We start from the raw sequence: 16,989 nt of genomic DNA, 5'->3' as shown, positions 1-16,989 counted from the left end.
TGGTATGCAAGTGGGAGCTTTCTCTAGATGAGGCTTGGTATGTTGTGCCTTGTTTCCCAAAGAATCTTTAAATCTTATAAAACACCCAGGTGCTCAATGAGACCTTCACTGCTTCCTTTTTTACATGAAAAATCAATTGGAATTTAATTTGCTGTCCATCAAAATCCAATGTTTTCTCTCAACTTTGAAGAGTACAGGGCATAAGGATGAGCATGGAGAAAATGCCTAGACACTCTGTTAAATAGAGGGAAACTAGCCCCACACAACATGCCTGCAGGCTCTGAGCTGTGTGATGGCTCACTATTGAATCTGCTGCTCACAGCATCACATGTGGCACACAGCAGGTGCCCAGAAATATTAGTTGAACCAAGAAATACATATAGAAATATTCTACACATTAAATATTGGCTGCCACTGGATGTGGCATTAAATGACTAAAGTATTACTATCCATATACATATACAAGTGCTTGGGAAGGAATCTGGAAGGAGGCACTGAAACCATTTAAAGTGATTGCCTGAGGAACGATGGGGCAGCACCTTTTGCCATAAACTTCAGAATCATTTGAATACTTAGTTCAGTCGCTCAGTCGTGTCCAACTGTTTGTGACCCCATGGACTGCAGTACTTCAGGCCTCCCTGTCCATCACCAACTCCCAGAGCTTACTCAAACTCATGTCTATGGAGTCAGTGATGCCATCCAACCATCTCATTCTCTGTTGCTCCCTTCTCATCCCGCCTTCAATCTTACCATCAGGGTCTTTTCCAATGAGTCAGTTCTTCACATCAGGCAGCCAAAGTTTTGGAGTATCAGCTTCAACACCAGTCCTTCCAATAAGTATGCAGGACTAACTTCCTTTAGGATTGACTGGGTTGATCTCCTTGCTGTCCAAGGGACTCTCAAGAGTCTTACCCAACACTACAGTTCAAAAGCATCAATTCTTCGGCACTCAACTTTCTTTATAGTCCAACTCTCACATTCATACATGACTACTGGAAAAACCATAGTTTTGACTAGATGGACCTTTGTTGGCAAAGTAATGTCTCTTCTTTTTAATATGCTGTCTAGGTTGGTCATAACTTTTCTTCCAAGGAGCGAGCGTCTTTTAATTTCATGGCTGCAGTCACCATCTGCAGTGATTTTGGAGCCCCAAAAAATAAATATAATGAATATTTTAAAATAAATATAATAATTTTTAAATAAATATAATGAATTTTAAAAAATAAATATAATGACTATTTAACCCTGAAATTATATTCTTGCCAATGTGCATACTCTGTAAAGTAATAAAAAAGAAACTCATTTATAACTAATACCCCCTATTGGGTCACAAGAATTCATAAATCATTACAAAAGAGTCTTTGGTGACCCATAATTTGAAATTAATAAATTCAGAAGAAAGAGTTGCACAGCACTGACTCCCACCTCTAAGAGCAGGAACTGATGGATCAAAGTAGTGAGTTATCCTATCTTGATAAGCATAAAAAGAGACCAAAGCTGGGAATAAGAAAGCATTCAGCTCTTGTCTTCATATTTTTATTAACCAAGATCACTTTCAGTTAATAAAAAAAACTCAGAATACACAGGTAAGGACAGTCCTGGCACGGAGCCACTATGGGAACAAGGCCCTGAGTAGCCCAATTTCCTTTCATTCTTTCAAAGTTGGCTTCAGAGAAGATTGTAAATGTGAGAGAGGCCCCAGGCAGGGCTATCCTCAAGGTACAGAGAGGGAAGCTAGCCGGTGGAGGTTTCGGAAGAACATGACACATTTTCTCCCTAGTGTTTCTTTTCTTACACACAGGCATGCACAAACATACACACACAGCAGCAGCCAAGGAACTTCTAAAACAGATTAATCCCAAAATTAAGGTGGGGAAAGGAAACCTCCTCAGGACACTAATCCTGTTTGAAGTTAGGTTTTGTTTATTTGTTTTAGAGCTCTCACAGTCTCTATCCTGAATGTAGGTGAAACTATCTTTGGGGATCAGATGAACAGATCCCCCAACTGGCCTGTCATCAAAAGTTGAATAGATGTTCCATCAACTAGAGAACCAGCCAACAAGACCCATCATTGAGTCGTTGCACATGGACTTCCAAATCCACAGAACATACACCCTGACGCTGATGCCCCACACTTGTGGTGTCACGTTGACTCAGATGGTCAGAACTGAAAGCCTATGTGGCACCAAGATATCCATTAATTGCCCAGTTCTCCAGGGAACAGAGGCTGTCCTGTGGGGCCCTACTCCATTGTCTTGTCCCAGCATGAACCAGTGGGCTTAGCCTCAGAAGCACCTCCCCATGACCCTTCTCCCACACTTGCCACGCGTGACAACTTGGCCAGGTGTGCTAGGTCCCAACCTGCCACTGCCCACCCCAAACACACCCCCATGTTGGATCTTCGGGGTCTCTGGTGAATGCTGCCATCGGATCAGGCTTCTGTAGGCATCCAGGAGGCTTAGGAGGAGAGGAAGTGGTAGTTACTCTACGTGAGCCTGAGGAAGACACAGACGGAGACACTGTGGAGAGCTAGGATGTGGCTGAGCAGCCTTTACACCAAAAGACAGTGGAGACCTGGAGTCCAGCCACCCGCTGACACTTCCATCCCATAAGCCAACTAGCTGACCTTTCACCTGAATCTTGTCTCTGTCACATCCATCCAAAGAGTACTGCCAAATCCAGCCTGTGTGTATTAAGATACATGTAACATAAAATCTACCACTTTGACCATTTTTTAAATATACAACTGAGTGTCCTTTAGGGCATTCACAGGACTGTACAACTACCACCTCTGTCTAGTTTCAAGATGTCCAAGATGTCTTCATCACCCCAAAAGAAAACCCTGTACCCACAAGAAGACACTTCCCATCCCCTTTCCACCTGGCCCCTTGGCAACCCTTGGCTTTCTGTCTCCACATGCTTATCTACTCTTGACATTCCATATCAGTGGACTCATATAACATGTGGCCTTTTGTCTCAATCTGATTTTAGGGTGGTCTTGACGCAGATTCACCCTCAGTGGGAGATGGCTTCCTTCCTTCTGACAAAGCACTTCATGGGAGGAAGACACCAGTGACTTTCAGTCCTCTGCTCACAATGAACCCCTTGCTGACCACAGCTGGAGTGGATGGCCTCGATCGTGGGAAACCCTCCTTTTCTTCCTCATCTGCATCAGCACATCTGTGCCTCAGAACCCTAATGGCAGGTACCAAGTTGACACCCTCTTACACTTGCAGCCCAGAAGGGCTAACCCACTTGCTTCACTGCCTGCTGGTGGACAACAGGATAGCACAATCCACCTCACTGGCTTCTGCATTTCTTTGCACAACATGATGCTACATGCCTCTACTACTCATCTTGGGTTCATCAATATTTATTCATCCCTTGCCCATAAGAAGTTCTGTGGTCCAACCACCCTAGAAGTTCACCACCCGCAGTACCCTCTCTCGGAACCCTCTGCCCATGGCCATGAATTCAGGTGTGGTCACTGGTTCCCAGTGAGGTGGGTGCACCTGCCGGCAGAGAACATATGCAGCAGTGCATGTCCTGCATGTCTGCATCACTGCCCCCTCTCACACACATGTGTCTGTTGGAAAACAACTCAGGATTCCTAGAAGGATCTAGAGAGGCCCAGAGAAGCTCAATTCTGATTTCACAGACCCTTGACTGGTGGCCTGGGACTGCTGTTCTCTTACACAGCTCGGCCTAAAGCCCCTGCTTGTCTCAGCCAGCTATCAGTCAGGGCTCCCTGAAGAAACAGAACTACCAGGAGATGCATGTTGCTGTTGTCATTCAGTCACTAAGTCATGTCTGACCCTTTGCAACCCCACAGGCCGCACCACGCCAGGCTTCTCTGTCCTTCACTGTCTCTCAGAGTTTGCTCAAATTAATGTCCATTGAGTTGGTAGGCCATCCAACCATCTGTAACCCGCTTTTCTTTTTGCCTCCTGTCTTTCCCAGCATCAGGGTCTTTTCCAATGAGTCAGCTCTTTGCATCAGGTGGCCAAACTGTAGGAACTTCAGCACCAGCATTAATCCTTCAATAAATATTCAGGGTTGACTTCCTTTAGGATGGACTGGTTTGATCTCCTTGCTGTCCAAGGGACTCTCAAGAGTCTTCTCCAGGAAGAATTGAAAGCATCAGTGCTTCAGTGCTCAGCCTTCTCTATGGTACAACTCTCATATCAGTACATGACTACTTGAAAAACCATAGCTTTGATTACATGAACCTTTGTCAGCAAACTGATGTCTCTACTTTTTAATATGCTGTCTAGGTTTGTCATAGTTTGCCTTCCCAAGAGCAAGCATCTTTTGTACATGCATATGTCTACATATTACCTATGTGTATATGTATACATTGTGAGATTCATCTTAAGAAGTGACCCACAAGACTGTGGAGCCAGGAAAGCCTAGAGTCTATAAGGCTACTGCAGGCTGAAAACTCAGGCAGGATCTGACGCTATCGTCCTGAGGCAGAATTCTTCATCTCAGGGAAACCTTGGCTTTTGTTCAAAAACCTTTCTTACCTGATTGGATGAGGCCCACCCAGACTATCCAGGTTACTCACAACCTACTGATTGGTTACAGTTATAAGCCTTCTTGGAAACCCTTAGATTAGCATTTGATCAAATAATTTGGTCCTACAGCCTGACCACATCTACGCACAAAACTGAGCAACCCACAGCCCATGGAGGCCTCAGGCGGTAGACGCTGCTCAGGTATCAGACCCCCCTGAGACCTCAGACCTACTCAGGGCTGCACACGCCAAGAAGCCATACTTGAGACATAAGCAGATGTCACATCTGCCCCTTCTCACTCCAAAGTACCTCATCTTAGGACAGCACGCTGCTTCTCTACATGAAATGTGACTTGGAATGCTCTAGCGCAAGATGTAAAGTGACTTTACACACACACGTATAGACAGCCATTAGAAAATCCAGATGGGATGTCACCAGAATCTTCCTGCTGTCTCACAAGAGCTGTCTTGCTCAGCAATTGCTTCTCAGAGTCACCAAGCAATGAAAAGAAACTTCAAGTTTTAAATTTTAGGTGGCGAATTCTCCCTCCTAGGACAAATCATTCTTTGATGACTACCATGAAAAAACCCCTGTACAGAAAAACCAGTGGGCAACTGGACCCTGGCCATGTCCAAGAGGATAAAATGGCATGGAGTTGTTGCTGCGCCATCTGACCCCAGAAGCAAATGTGTCCAGCTCTCCCTTATAACACAGTTGGTGAGGCTGGAGGACTCAGCAAGAAGGTTACATTACACCAGGTCCCAGGAAGTCAGGTTCTCCCGAGGCCCCTGGTATGTGTAACTGCAAAGACATGAGAGAAAAATCACAAGTATATTTTCACTGTGACTGAAGAAATGGAAGCAAAGTCTACCAGACAGAAAAGGGGGGAAGCCCCCTCGTTTATGAAACAGGAGGGGGAGGGGAAGGGAAGGAAACATTTGGGATTAAATATTGTCGTTTGAGTGGCGCAGCTGATGAAAGCCAGGAAATTCGAAATGTGCACACGACAACCTGACACTCCAATTTTACACTCTGGACCCCAAACAAAAGCCGCTCTGTGAGGCGCCGGGACAGCGGGCGGTGTGGCTGCCGAGGGAGGGACGCGGGCCTCCTTTCCATTTAATGGCTGTTCAGTGTCGAGGCTGAAAACCAAAATGTTGTTCTGTGGCCCAACACTGGGCCCCTGCCCTGCCCCCAGCTCTGGTGACATGGTTCCATGGCTTAGGCGGAGGCACCTGGCCTGTTCTTCCCCTTGAAACACCAAAATTCAAGGGCGCTTCCACCAGTGGATTCCCCCATCCCCATCTGGACATAGACAGCTGTGATGTCCCCGGTCTTGAGCCCAACTCCCCTGGTACTGTCCCTGCCGCAGCAGATCGGCCCACAGGCCTCCTCCAGAGAAAGCCAAATACAGCAGAAAGAATCAACCAGAAGGGGCTCCAGGCTGAACCGTGTGCTGGTTCCAGTGAAAGAGCCCCTGAGGAGGGCAGGCCAAGCAGGCAATCACACCATGGGGAGAAATGACAGAGGAACTAGAAGCCACAGCCACCAGGGTCTTCACATTTGCTTACTGAGTTCAGCCAACTATCTTTGAAACTTCAGTTGGACGGTCCTCAGACAAAACCCTTGGACATCCAGACAGGCATTGACAAACTTACCTGGACAGGTGGGAGCCCAGGAGGCGTTGAGGCCCAGCTCTAGAGATAAGCAGCAAAGGCCAGCTTGGCAAGGCCTCTGCCTGAGGGAGCAGCCGGACCGTGCGTGCAGCAGGGGACATGGACAAGGCCCCCACCTGAGAAGGAGGGGAGACATCAAGTAAAAGGCAGGAAGTAGGGAACTGTGAATCCATCACTCCCCCTCTACACACTTTAAGGCTGAGATGTGAGCTCTAAGAAAAGCCACTGGGAAGTCATGCTTCAGAAACACAGAGCGCTGATTAAAAGTCACCCCAAAGGCCCTACCCACACCCGTGGGCCTAAGTGAAGTCCACATCCATGTGGGCCCACCATGCACCCACGGCCCACCCTCCACCACGCTTGACGCTTTCCCATTGCCATGCTTCTGCCTGGGCTGTGCCCTCTGCTCAAATTACCCTTCCCACATGTCCTCTCCTAAAGAAATGCTACTGTCACCTCTCCCGTGATGCCTACCAACTCACCCAGGCAGACTAGGTCCCTCTTCGCCCCTGTCTCACAAGCACCTCGGCCAGAACCTCCAGAGACTGTGGCGCTGTTTCCCCTCTGAGGTCCAAGAGGCAGAGCTGGGGGTTCTCATCTGTGTCCTCCCGGCTCCCTGCACAGAGCAAGTGCTCTGCAGTGCCAGCGCCACCTCTCTGAAAGGGTAAGGAGAGCTGTATTCCCCAACAAAGCCCCTCAATAAAAGTAGCATGGCCAAGGCCCCCACCATCTCTGACTACAGTACCAAGACACCAGCCCAGCCACAGCCCTGCTTTCTATGCAGCGGGCACAGGGAGAGCCCCTCACAGCCATAACACCTCACGGGCATTAGGACTTTTATCTCCGCCTCTCTCTTGCAACTCGTCCAGGGACACAGAGGAAAGGGCACAGCCCAGAGCCTACCTCCTCAATCTCTTGGAAAAACAAAATTGGGTTCTCAGCCCCACCAGACATTCCTGCAGGATTTCCAGGCAAAACAAACAAAAAAAATGTCTTCTGACCCTCAAGATGGGTCCTTCTGCAAACAGAACTCAAAACTCAAATACAGAACCTGAATAGAAGCTTTAACTCATCATTTTATGTTCAGAATTGTTTTTCTTCCAGAAAACTAGTCCAAATGCCCATGAATTTCCCTTGATCTTAAAGTCGCCCTTGGAGGATGTCTCTGCTTGCCTTCGCCTCCCAGCCCATAAAATGTGGGATGGCGCCACCTGCTGGCCAGCACATGCAGGACATCAGGCGTCCAGCTTAGAGGTGTCCAGCGAGCTGGCCATCCCTGTGATCTCCAGAGCACTTTAGCCTCTTGAGTCCCAGTCAGGAGAGGAAATAAACATAGACACGAGGTGTGGGGAAAAGGCTGGATCGGCCTCCATGTGCTCGCTTATCTGCTGCAGGAGCTGCAATAACAGGAGCTTCCAGGGCTGCCCAGCAGCATACTGCAAAGGTCAGGTAACAAACAGGCATGTGAGCCAGAGGGCACAGGGCTTCCTGGGGCCGGAAGAGCAGCCCAAGGCAAGCTTTAGGGGAAGGTCACTGGGTCGGCTGAAGGAACCCTGACCATGAGACAGGATGGGGGCCCCAGAGAAGAAATCAAGGGCAGGAAGGCAGGTGCTCAGTGTTCAGTACAGGACCCAGAATGGGGAGAACCCTAGTAAATACGTCAATAAGCAAAAAAACACGCTGAGTCAATCATCAAGCAGCAAGCAGGCCCGGCTGCCCTGAGCTACAGCTGTGGGCATGCTGAGGGTACAACCCGAAAGAGGCAGACAGGGTCCCTGACAGTTCAGCACACACATGGGAGGAAACACACAACTAAATACATAGACAACAGTTTGACACGGTTTGTTACAGAAGTTAAAGTCTCCAGGTAAGGCCCTCTATATTGCACCCAATAAACACTGTTATATGAGGAAGTAGGGTCTCCCTGAGATAGAGGCCACTTGAAACTTCTGTTCGTTCCTTCATTCAGTAAGTGGGGTCTGAGCATCCACATGATGCCAGGGACTACAATAAGCCCCTTGGTCAGTTAGCTCTTTACCACAAGCCTTAGGAGGTAGGAGCAGAATCTGTATTTCATAGATTCAGAAACTGGGTTCCAGCGAAGTTAACTAACTTATCCAAGATCACACAGCTTCTCAGTAGCAGAATCAGGATCTGAGCTGAGGTTCAAGCCCAACACCCGTGTATGAAGTGTGCTAAGCCCCATGATGGTCCTCCACTCAGGAGATATTTATTTTCTGTCACAGGCAGGCATTGAGCCAGTTCCTCGGGATACATCTGTGAGCACAACAAGACAAGGGCCCCGCCCTCAAGGAGCTGAGGCTGGGAAGACATATGATAAACAAGTGAACAAGAGAATGAGATGCAGGGGTAGAGGCAAACTGCTCAAGAGCAGAGCTGGACAGACGCATTTCCAAATTCAGCTCTGCTTTCCTCTTTCTGAACCTCACTTTCCTCATCTGTAAAATGGAAATAAGAGTAGGGCCCATGTGAAACCCTAAAACTGAAGGTTACCTGGCAGCCAGGACACCCAAGAGGAGTGGCTGTTGGTATGAGCAGCTCAGGAAGAAAGGCTGCATGAGCCCCACAGGCGGGGCACCATGGGAAGAGATGCCTGGTGCTGTTCATTATTGCTCTGACAGCCATCCTGGGAACACCAGGGTGGCCAACCAGCCCATCAAACACCCTATCAGTGCGGAGGTCCCCAAGTATGTCATGTTTTTTCAAGGGGGAAGATTCTCTTTTTTTCCAAACACTTTTTATTTTTATAATTTCAGACTTGCAAAAAAAGTTCAGTTCAGTTCAGTTCAGTCCTTAGTCATATCTGACTCTTTGCAACCTCCATGGACGGCAGCATGCCAGGCTTCCCTGTCCATCACTAACTCCCAGAGCTTGCTCCAACTCAAGTCCATCATCCAACCCATCTCATCCTCTGTCATCCCCTTCTCCTCCTGTCTTCAATTTTTCCCAGCATCAAGGTCTTTTCCAATGAGTCAATTCTTCGCATCAGGTGGCCAAAGTATTGAAGCTTCAGCTTTAGCAGCAGTCCTTCCAATGAATATTCAGGACTGATTTCCTTTAGGATGGACTGGTTGAATCTCCTTGCAGTCCAAGGGACTCTCAAGAGTCTTCTCCAACACCACAGTTCAAAAACATCAATTCTTTGGCGCTCAGCTTTCTTTATGGTCCAGCTCTCACATCCATACATGACTACTGAAAAAACCATAGCTTTGACTATATGGACCTTTTCAGCAAAGTAATGTCTCTGCTTTTTAATATGCTGTCTAGCTTGATCATAGCTTTTCTTCCAAAGAGCAAGCGTTTTTTAATTTCATGGCTGCAGTGATTTTTAAGCCCAAGAAAATAAATTCTGTCACTGTTTCCATTGTTTCCCCATTTATTTGCCATGAAGTGATGGGACCGGATGCCATGATCTTATTTTTGAATGTTGCATTTTAAGCCAGCTTTTTCACTCTCCTCTTTCACTTTCATCAAAAGGCTCTTCAGTTCCTCTTCGCTTTCTGCCATAAGGGTGGTGTCTTCTGTATATCTGAGGTTATTGATATTTCTCCCAGAAATCTTGATTCCAGCTTGTGCTTCATCCAGTCCAGCATTTCACATGATGTACTCAGCATATAAGTTAAACAAGCAGGGTGGCAAAAAAAGTTCAGAAGAGTATTAAAACAAAATTTCCCCTGTACTCTTAAGCTGAACACATCCAGGTGGCAACATCTTCCCATGTCTGCCTTCTCATTTTCTCTTGCACATTTGTTGTCAGAGCCATTGGAGGGTAAGCTGTCATGCAGACATGGTCACTTTCAGTCCCTATGCACTTCATGTGTTTCCTTAAACAGAGACATTGCCTTCTCAACTACAGTACCTGGTGTAGCACCTCAAACTCAGGAAATTCGCTCTGATCGGTGTCACCAATCTACAGACCTTACTTGCATTACACTCACTATGCTGAGAATGTCCTTTAACACCAAAGAAAAATCCCAGACCACACACTGTGTTCCGCTGTCCCATCTCTTTAGTATCCTCTTACCTGGAACATTCCTTAGTCTTTCTGGTCTTTCTGGAGACAATCATTGAGTAGAATGTCCTTCAAATTAAGTTTGTCTGGAATTTGGTTATGATCAGAGTCAGGGTGTGCTTTCTGAGCAGGGAGCCCAGAAGGTGATGCTGTGTCCTTCTCAGGGCACTATATCAGGAAGCCCATGAATTCTGTTTGTACATTAATGATGATATCACTATTGGTTAATGCAGTGTCTGTCAGGCTTCTTCACTGTGAAGTTTGTTCTTTACCCTTTGTAACAAGTTTCTCATGGGGAGATTTGAGACGACATACTCTGTTCCTCAAGAAACTTTCATGCTAGCATCCAGTAATGATTCTTGCCTGAATCAATTATGGCTATGATGGCTGTCCAGTAGTGGGTTTCTAACCATTTCCTCTAACTTTATTAGTCTCAGAGACAGATTACCATGGAGCAGTGGTAAATTAGTCCCCCTGCTTCCTTCTTGCCCGTGGCTATTCTCCACACAATAGTTACAGAGATCCTTTGAATAGGAATTCAAAGCCTGTTTACCTGCAAAAGAATGAAGCTGGACCCCTACCTCACATCCTATACAAAAAGCAACTCAAATGGATTAAGAAGCTCAATATAAGAGCTAAACTTTAAACTGTTAACCATAGGACTAAATCTTGATGACACTGGAACTTCCAATGGGTTCTTAGATGTGACACCAAAAGCACAAGCAATAAAAGAAAAATGGATAAATTGGACTTGATCAAAATGTTAAAGCTTCAAAATACACTAACCAAAAGTGAAGTGACAACCCTACACCTAAGGGAGCAATAGGAGGCGGCCTCTTCTGGATGGAAGCCCCATTGGCCACGGAGCCATCCTCAGTTCAAGCCACCTCTCCACAGACCCCCCTGAACCTTCTGTCCTTGCCATTTGACAGCTCCATCATCTGCACCAAATGCTGCTGACTGCACACACCTGACACTTCTGTCACCCCGAGTTTTCCTCACTGTCTAAGGAGACAGTGCCTCTCACACTTTAAGGTGTATGTGAATTGCCTAGGTCTGTTAAGCTGCAGATTCTGGTTCATTGGGTCCTGGATGAGGTTGTTTCTGTGTTTCTAAGAAGCACCAGGGATGCCTCTGCTCTGGTCCATGGACCATGCTTTAAATCACAAAGTGACAAAAGACCTATTCACTGTATCAAGTAATGGAAAAGAAATCCTCCTTTCCTCTGCCACTCCCTTCCCCATAATGCCCAGGGCCTTAGAAAGGGTTGCCTCCCTCTGAAGGCAGTGCCAGGTAGATGGGACTTGTCCACTTAATGCAAATTAGACTTTTAGAACTTGGGGAAGAGGAGGGGCCTAGGGACCGCTGGTAAAGTCACTTCCCCAGAGCTTGTTTCTAAAGAAAGACTCATCTGGAGAGGCAAAATTTTGCAATTCTTCTGATTCCAAAGCTGATATTGTACTGTTTTCAGGACCCAGGGCAAACAGGGGAACCAACTTAAAGGTTTAGCTAGGCATGAAGAAGGAGACCAAAAGCAACATCTAGTGCCAAATGAGGGAGAAGGCAATGGCAATCCACTGCAGTGTTCTTGCCTGGAGAATCCCAGGGACGGGGGAGCCTGGTGGGCTGCCGTCTATGGGGTAACACAGAGTCGGACACAACTGAAGCAACTTAGCAGCAGCAGTGCCAAATGAGAACTAGAAGAGTCCTCCACATCCCCTACCTGTCCTCACTGTGTGCACTTTAAAGTTGGCTGGAGCCCCTGCCTACATCTAGTGGAGTCATAGGAGGGAGGGGTGATGAGGGAGTAAGGTGAGAGAGAAAATGGAGGATACTTAATATCTGAGGCTGATTCTATGGTTCTCACACTTATTCTCTTTTACAGATAAGGAAACTGAGGCTCAGAAAAGGTTAAAGGGTTTGTCGAAAGTCACATGGCAACCAAGCTGGCAAGAAATGTGTGTGTTCCTGACTCCTAAATCAGGCTCCTTTCTAACAGGTCTTCTAAATTGAATGTTTATATTAAGAGAAAAAGCAAAGTACAGATGGCATTTTGTGGGGTGGTAACCACATAAATTAATGTATTCCAATTAATTTGGAAAATTTCATTAGAGAAAGCAAACATTGTATTGAACAAGGGGAGGTGGTAAAATTGGTGGTCAGGGCAAAAATCATTTTCCATATATAGGATCTTAAGGAATGGAATGATTGGTTGGGGACTATTTATTTATTTATTTTAATGAGCCAGTAGAACTCTTGAAAGCACTCATTCATTCAAAAGCATTTAATAAGCATCTACTGTGTACCAGGCCTTGTGGTAAAGCGGAGAGGGGGGGAGAGTTCACTGCACTTAGTCCTTAGAACCCCATCTGTTTTTCCGCTTTATACATGAGTTAAACCAGGGCTCAGAGAGGCTAAGGAATCCAGCCAAGAGGGATGTGAAGCCAGGTGTGTTTGAACCCAAAGTCTGCAGTCATGGCACTACCCACATATCACTCCCTAGAGATGAGGATATCAATTGCTCAGTGAATCAAGTCCTCACCTCTGTGATTCCATGGACACAGACTATAATTGTTCTCAATGTTGACCTAGATTTAGAAAAATCACACTCTACCTGCTAATCCAAGTAAGTAAGAAACTAGCATCATGCTGTCTGCAAGAAATAAGCTTGAAATATAAAGACATGGACATATTTGAAGTAAAAGGATGGTTCTGGCAATGATAATAAGCACCAGATTTATCCTCCCATTTTATATACAAAAAAGAAGAAATATGCGAGCAATCTCAGCTCAAGAGAGTCATGCCTGAGAGAGTGGAAACAGAGGGGAGTCTCATGAGAGCACATATGGTAACAGAGATGGAGAATGCTCTAACTGAGAACATCAGTAGATGCAGTATGGTTGAGGAAAGAATCCATGAAGCTAGGTCAACAGAAATTATCCAAACTGTAAAACACAGAGGAAGGAGGAGAAAGGGGAGCCAGAAGAGATGAGGGAGAAAGAGAAAGAGGTGAGGACAATGAGGGGCTTTAAATACACCTGGGACACGGTAAATAATCTAATACACATGTAGCTGATATCCCAGAAGGAAAAAGAAAGACCTGATGGTGCAGAAGACATATCTAAAGTAATGGCTGATAATTCTACTAAAGTAATAAAATATGTCATCACAAATCCAAAACAGATCACAGAACCCCAAGCAGGATTATTAAAAATAAAAATAGACATATCATATTCAAAATACTGAAAGACAAAGAGAAAATCTTAAAGGCAAGTCAGATAAATTAAGGAATTGAGAAAGTATAAGAATGACAACAAACTTCTCATCAGAAACTGTACAACACAGAGGACAATGAAGTGGCATCACAAAACTACTAAGATAAACAATAACTGTCACCACAGAATTCTACCTCCAGGAAAAAATACTTTTCATAAATGAAAGCAAAATTTAAATTTTTTTCAGAAAAATAAAACCTGAGATAATGAATTACTGGTAGACTGGTGCTACAAGATATTAAAGTTCAGATCTTCAGGTGAAAGGAATATGAAACAAGACAGAAACAAAGATCTGCAGGCAGAAATGAAGAGCTCTGGAAACTGTATAAATGAAAGTAAATATAAAAGATCTTCTAAGTAACTTTTTAAGGCTGAGTGTTTAAAGCAAAAATAGAAGTAAAGGATTGTTTAACTATAGCCTACGTAAAAGTAATAGATGATAAAAATAACACAAAAGATGGGAGAAATTGGAAGTAGACTATTACAAAGTTCTTATGCTATTCATGAAGTGATACATTATTTGAGGGTAAACTGAAAAATTAAAGATGCATATTCTAAACCACAGGATGGCAATAAAATACCATTAACTGTTTAATGATATAATAATAATGTATTGTGGAGTTCATAACATATATAGAAGCAAAAAAAAATGAGAAAAATAGCACAAAGGTTGAGGTTGGAGGGAATTTTTACTGACATCTTTTTGATCAAACCAATCACATCTGTAAAATGAGGACACTACCCACCTCAAAGGGTTATGAAGAGAACTAAATGAGATCACATGTGTGTGGTATGGAGCCCAGACCTGCTGACACACAGGAAGTGCTTGGGAAATGTTTGATGAATGAATGAGGGTTCAGTAGCATGCATCCCATTCATTCTGTGACAGAGTTAGGATTTCCTCCAGAGCAGAGATCCCCCAAAAGCTGAAAGTAGACTTCCTATTTGAGGATCACAGGGAAGTGGGTTAACTGCCAGCCAGCTTTGTTTCTTCAAATCCTGGTCTTTAATATAATCTATAATCAATTCCACCTCCAGAAACTCAGTCTTTCCACCTCCTAGGAGCTTTCAAGTGAGGCAGACAAGAGTTTAGTCAGTAATGGCAGTCAGGAAAAATAAACTTACCTAGAGAAAGGAACAGAGAGAACCACAAACAGCTTATGTTGAGAAAAGGAATTTTGTAATCCTCCCAACATCTGTAACACATGTTTATCTTGTGATGGGCATTGGCACTTCTGTGTCTGACCTTGGGAAGACCCTAAGAAGTCTGGCTGGTTTGAAGATGAATGTGTAAACCACACACAAACTCTATAGCAAATGAGCCAAAATATTCTCCAACCTGCCCTTGACATGTAAATGTTACTATGAATATAATAAATCTAATATTAGATAATGTTGCTATGAACCTAATAAATCCCTAATGACATAATGATTTCCATTAGGCTTTGTGCCCAAATCCTAGGCTAAGAGCAGCAAATACAGCCTATAGGAAGATCTTTAAATGTGATGTTGGTAAAACGAATTACCTATTTTCTATTTTGCATGGCAGAAACGTGACAACTTAGGAGGAGGAACTGCTTGGGGAAAGGAGGTGAAGGAAAGCCCAAGACATGTCTGGGAAGCACCAGCGTATCTTTGAGGCTGGCATGCTGGCTGTTTCATGCCTTGTGTGCTATTCTCTCAGCCCGTCATCTTGCTCCCGCAATTTCTGCAGTAGCCCTTTGTGCACAGATGCAGTCTGTGCACAGTAGCATGCCTCGCTGCACTCTGCATGTCTTGCTTTCTGCCCAGCTTCTCTGCCTACAACCTCCAGAAGCTCATCCTGTCATGGAAGAGCCAAAGACATACCACCTGTAGAACTTCCCTCCACCTACAGGAGATCAGAGGCAGTGGGTAAACACTCACCCCTTGGGCCTCAGTAGGCAATTTCTAGTCTCATTCTACATACTTCATCAAAATTCCCGACAGAATCAAGCCCAATTGCCCACTTCATGGGCTAGCACCAGCCCTGATGGGGCCCAAATGGCCTCACATCTCTTCCCCCAAAGAATCGGTTTGCTCAATGACCAACTTAACTCAAAATTTACCAAATTTAACAATTTACAAAAATTCTATTTATGTTATTTCTTTATAACATTTATAGTTATTTATATTAAGTGGAACAGTTTTAATACATTTTGAAGATTCTGCAAAGCCTTAGGTAGCTACTTTTTATATTTTGCCTTTATAATTGCATTTTAAGGAACATGCAGCTGCAACTCCCTAGCAAGAGGGGAGAAGGTATTTGGGAGATGACACACAGAGTAGCCTAGGCTGCTGATCACGGTGTGCAGTGGGAGACACAGCGAGGTGGTGGAGAGGAGGTTGCCCCAAACCCTGCATCCTGGCCCCACCATCTTCCTTGACTCTAATGATCCTTCTGGGTTGGGATCCTGCACTCTGGGCAGTTGCTGGGTTCAAGGATCAGCAAGAATTCCTGACAGCTGTGGGTCTCTGGCCAAGTAACTTCAGTCTCCATAACCTCGATAAAAGGGGAAAAACCACCTGCCCAGAGGACTTATCTCACCAGTGAGAGTGAGATAAGAGGACACATGTTCAGCCCACAGCGCAGTAAGAGTGTGACAAAAGTAGGATGCTTTAATCATTGCTCTGGACACAGATATTCCTGTCTAAGGCGCTCCTGCAGTTCTGAAGATGTAGCTGAAAGAAAATTCCTCTTGGCTACACATGTGCTCACTTTTTAAGAGACAATAATTGGCGTATGAACCTTCCTGAACCACTTCATCCCCAAGGCCTGGGCCAAGCACTGAGAACATCACATACAACACTGCCTTCCAGAGGCTTCCAGCCAGGACACAGCAGGGAGACAGGCCTGGGGAAGAGGAGCAGCATCCACAAGAAAGGGACTCTGAAAGGAAAAAGAGGAGGGAGGGAGAGTGCTCCCAGCAGAGAGAGTGAGCAGAGGAAAGGAGGCTAGAAATAAAAACTGGGGTAACAGTCAGGCTGGGGTGTGGGGCCAGGAAAGCCCTGGGGCAGATGGGGTCTCACAATCTCACAAGGGCTCAGATTACTGAGAACTTTACCTACCAAAAGATTTTTTTTTTTAAATCTGTTTTTTCCTTCAATCAATGAAGAACTTCCTTTAGGAGAACGACAATTTTTCCTTTGAAACTCCAGATTTTAATCTGCATCCCTGGCACAGATATACATTATCCATTTAGGGAAATCATTTCTCAATTCCTGAACCCTGCAGACATTCTCTTGGGCATACAGATCTTGGCCCTCCCTATTTGTCGCCTCTGTGAAGTTGCACTCAGTCCTGCTCTTGCCCCAAATGCCTCCGAATAAATCCCACAGAATGCCCCAGTTGCCAAAGCCCAAAACAGATTACTTGATCAGGTGATGATCAACACCTAAGGAGAAGGGTGTGACGTGCAGCCTGAGATGGAGAACCTCTGAATGGACAGCGCTTGGTGACCCTTGCCTTG

Source organism: Odocoileus virginianus, chromosome 20, assembly GCF_023699985.2.
Source record: "Odocoileus virginianus isolate 20LAN1187 ecotype Illinois chromosome 20, Ovbor_1.2, whole genome shotgun sequence".
NCBI lineage: Eukaryota > Metazoa > Chordata > Mammalia > Artiodactyla > Cervidae > Odocoileus > Odocoileus virginianus.
This window is presented reverse-complemented; position numbering follows the sequence as displayed.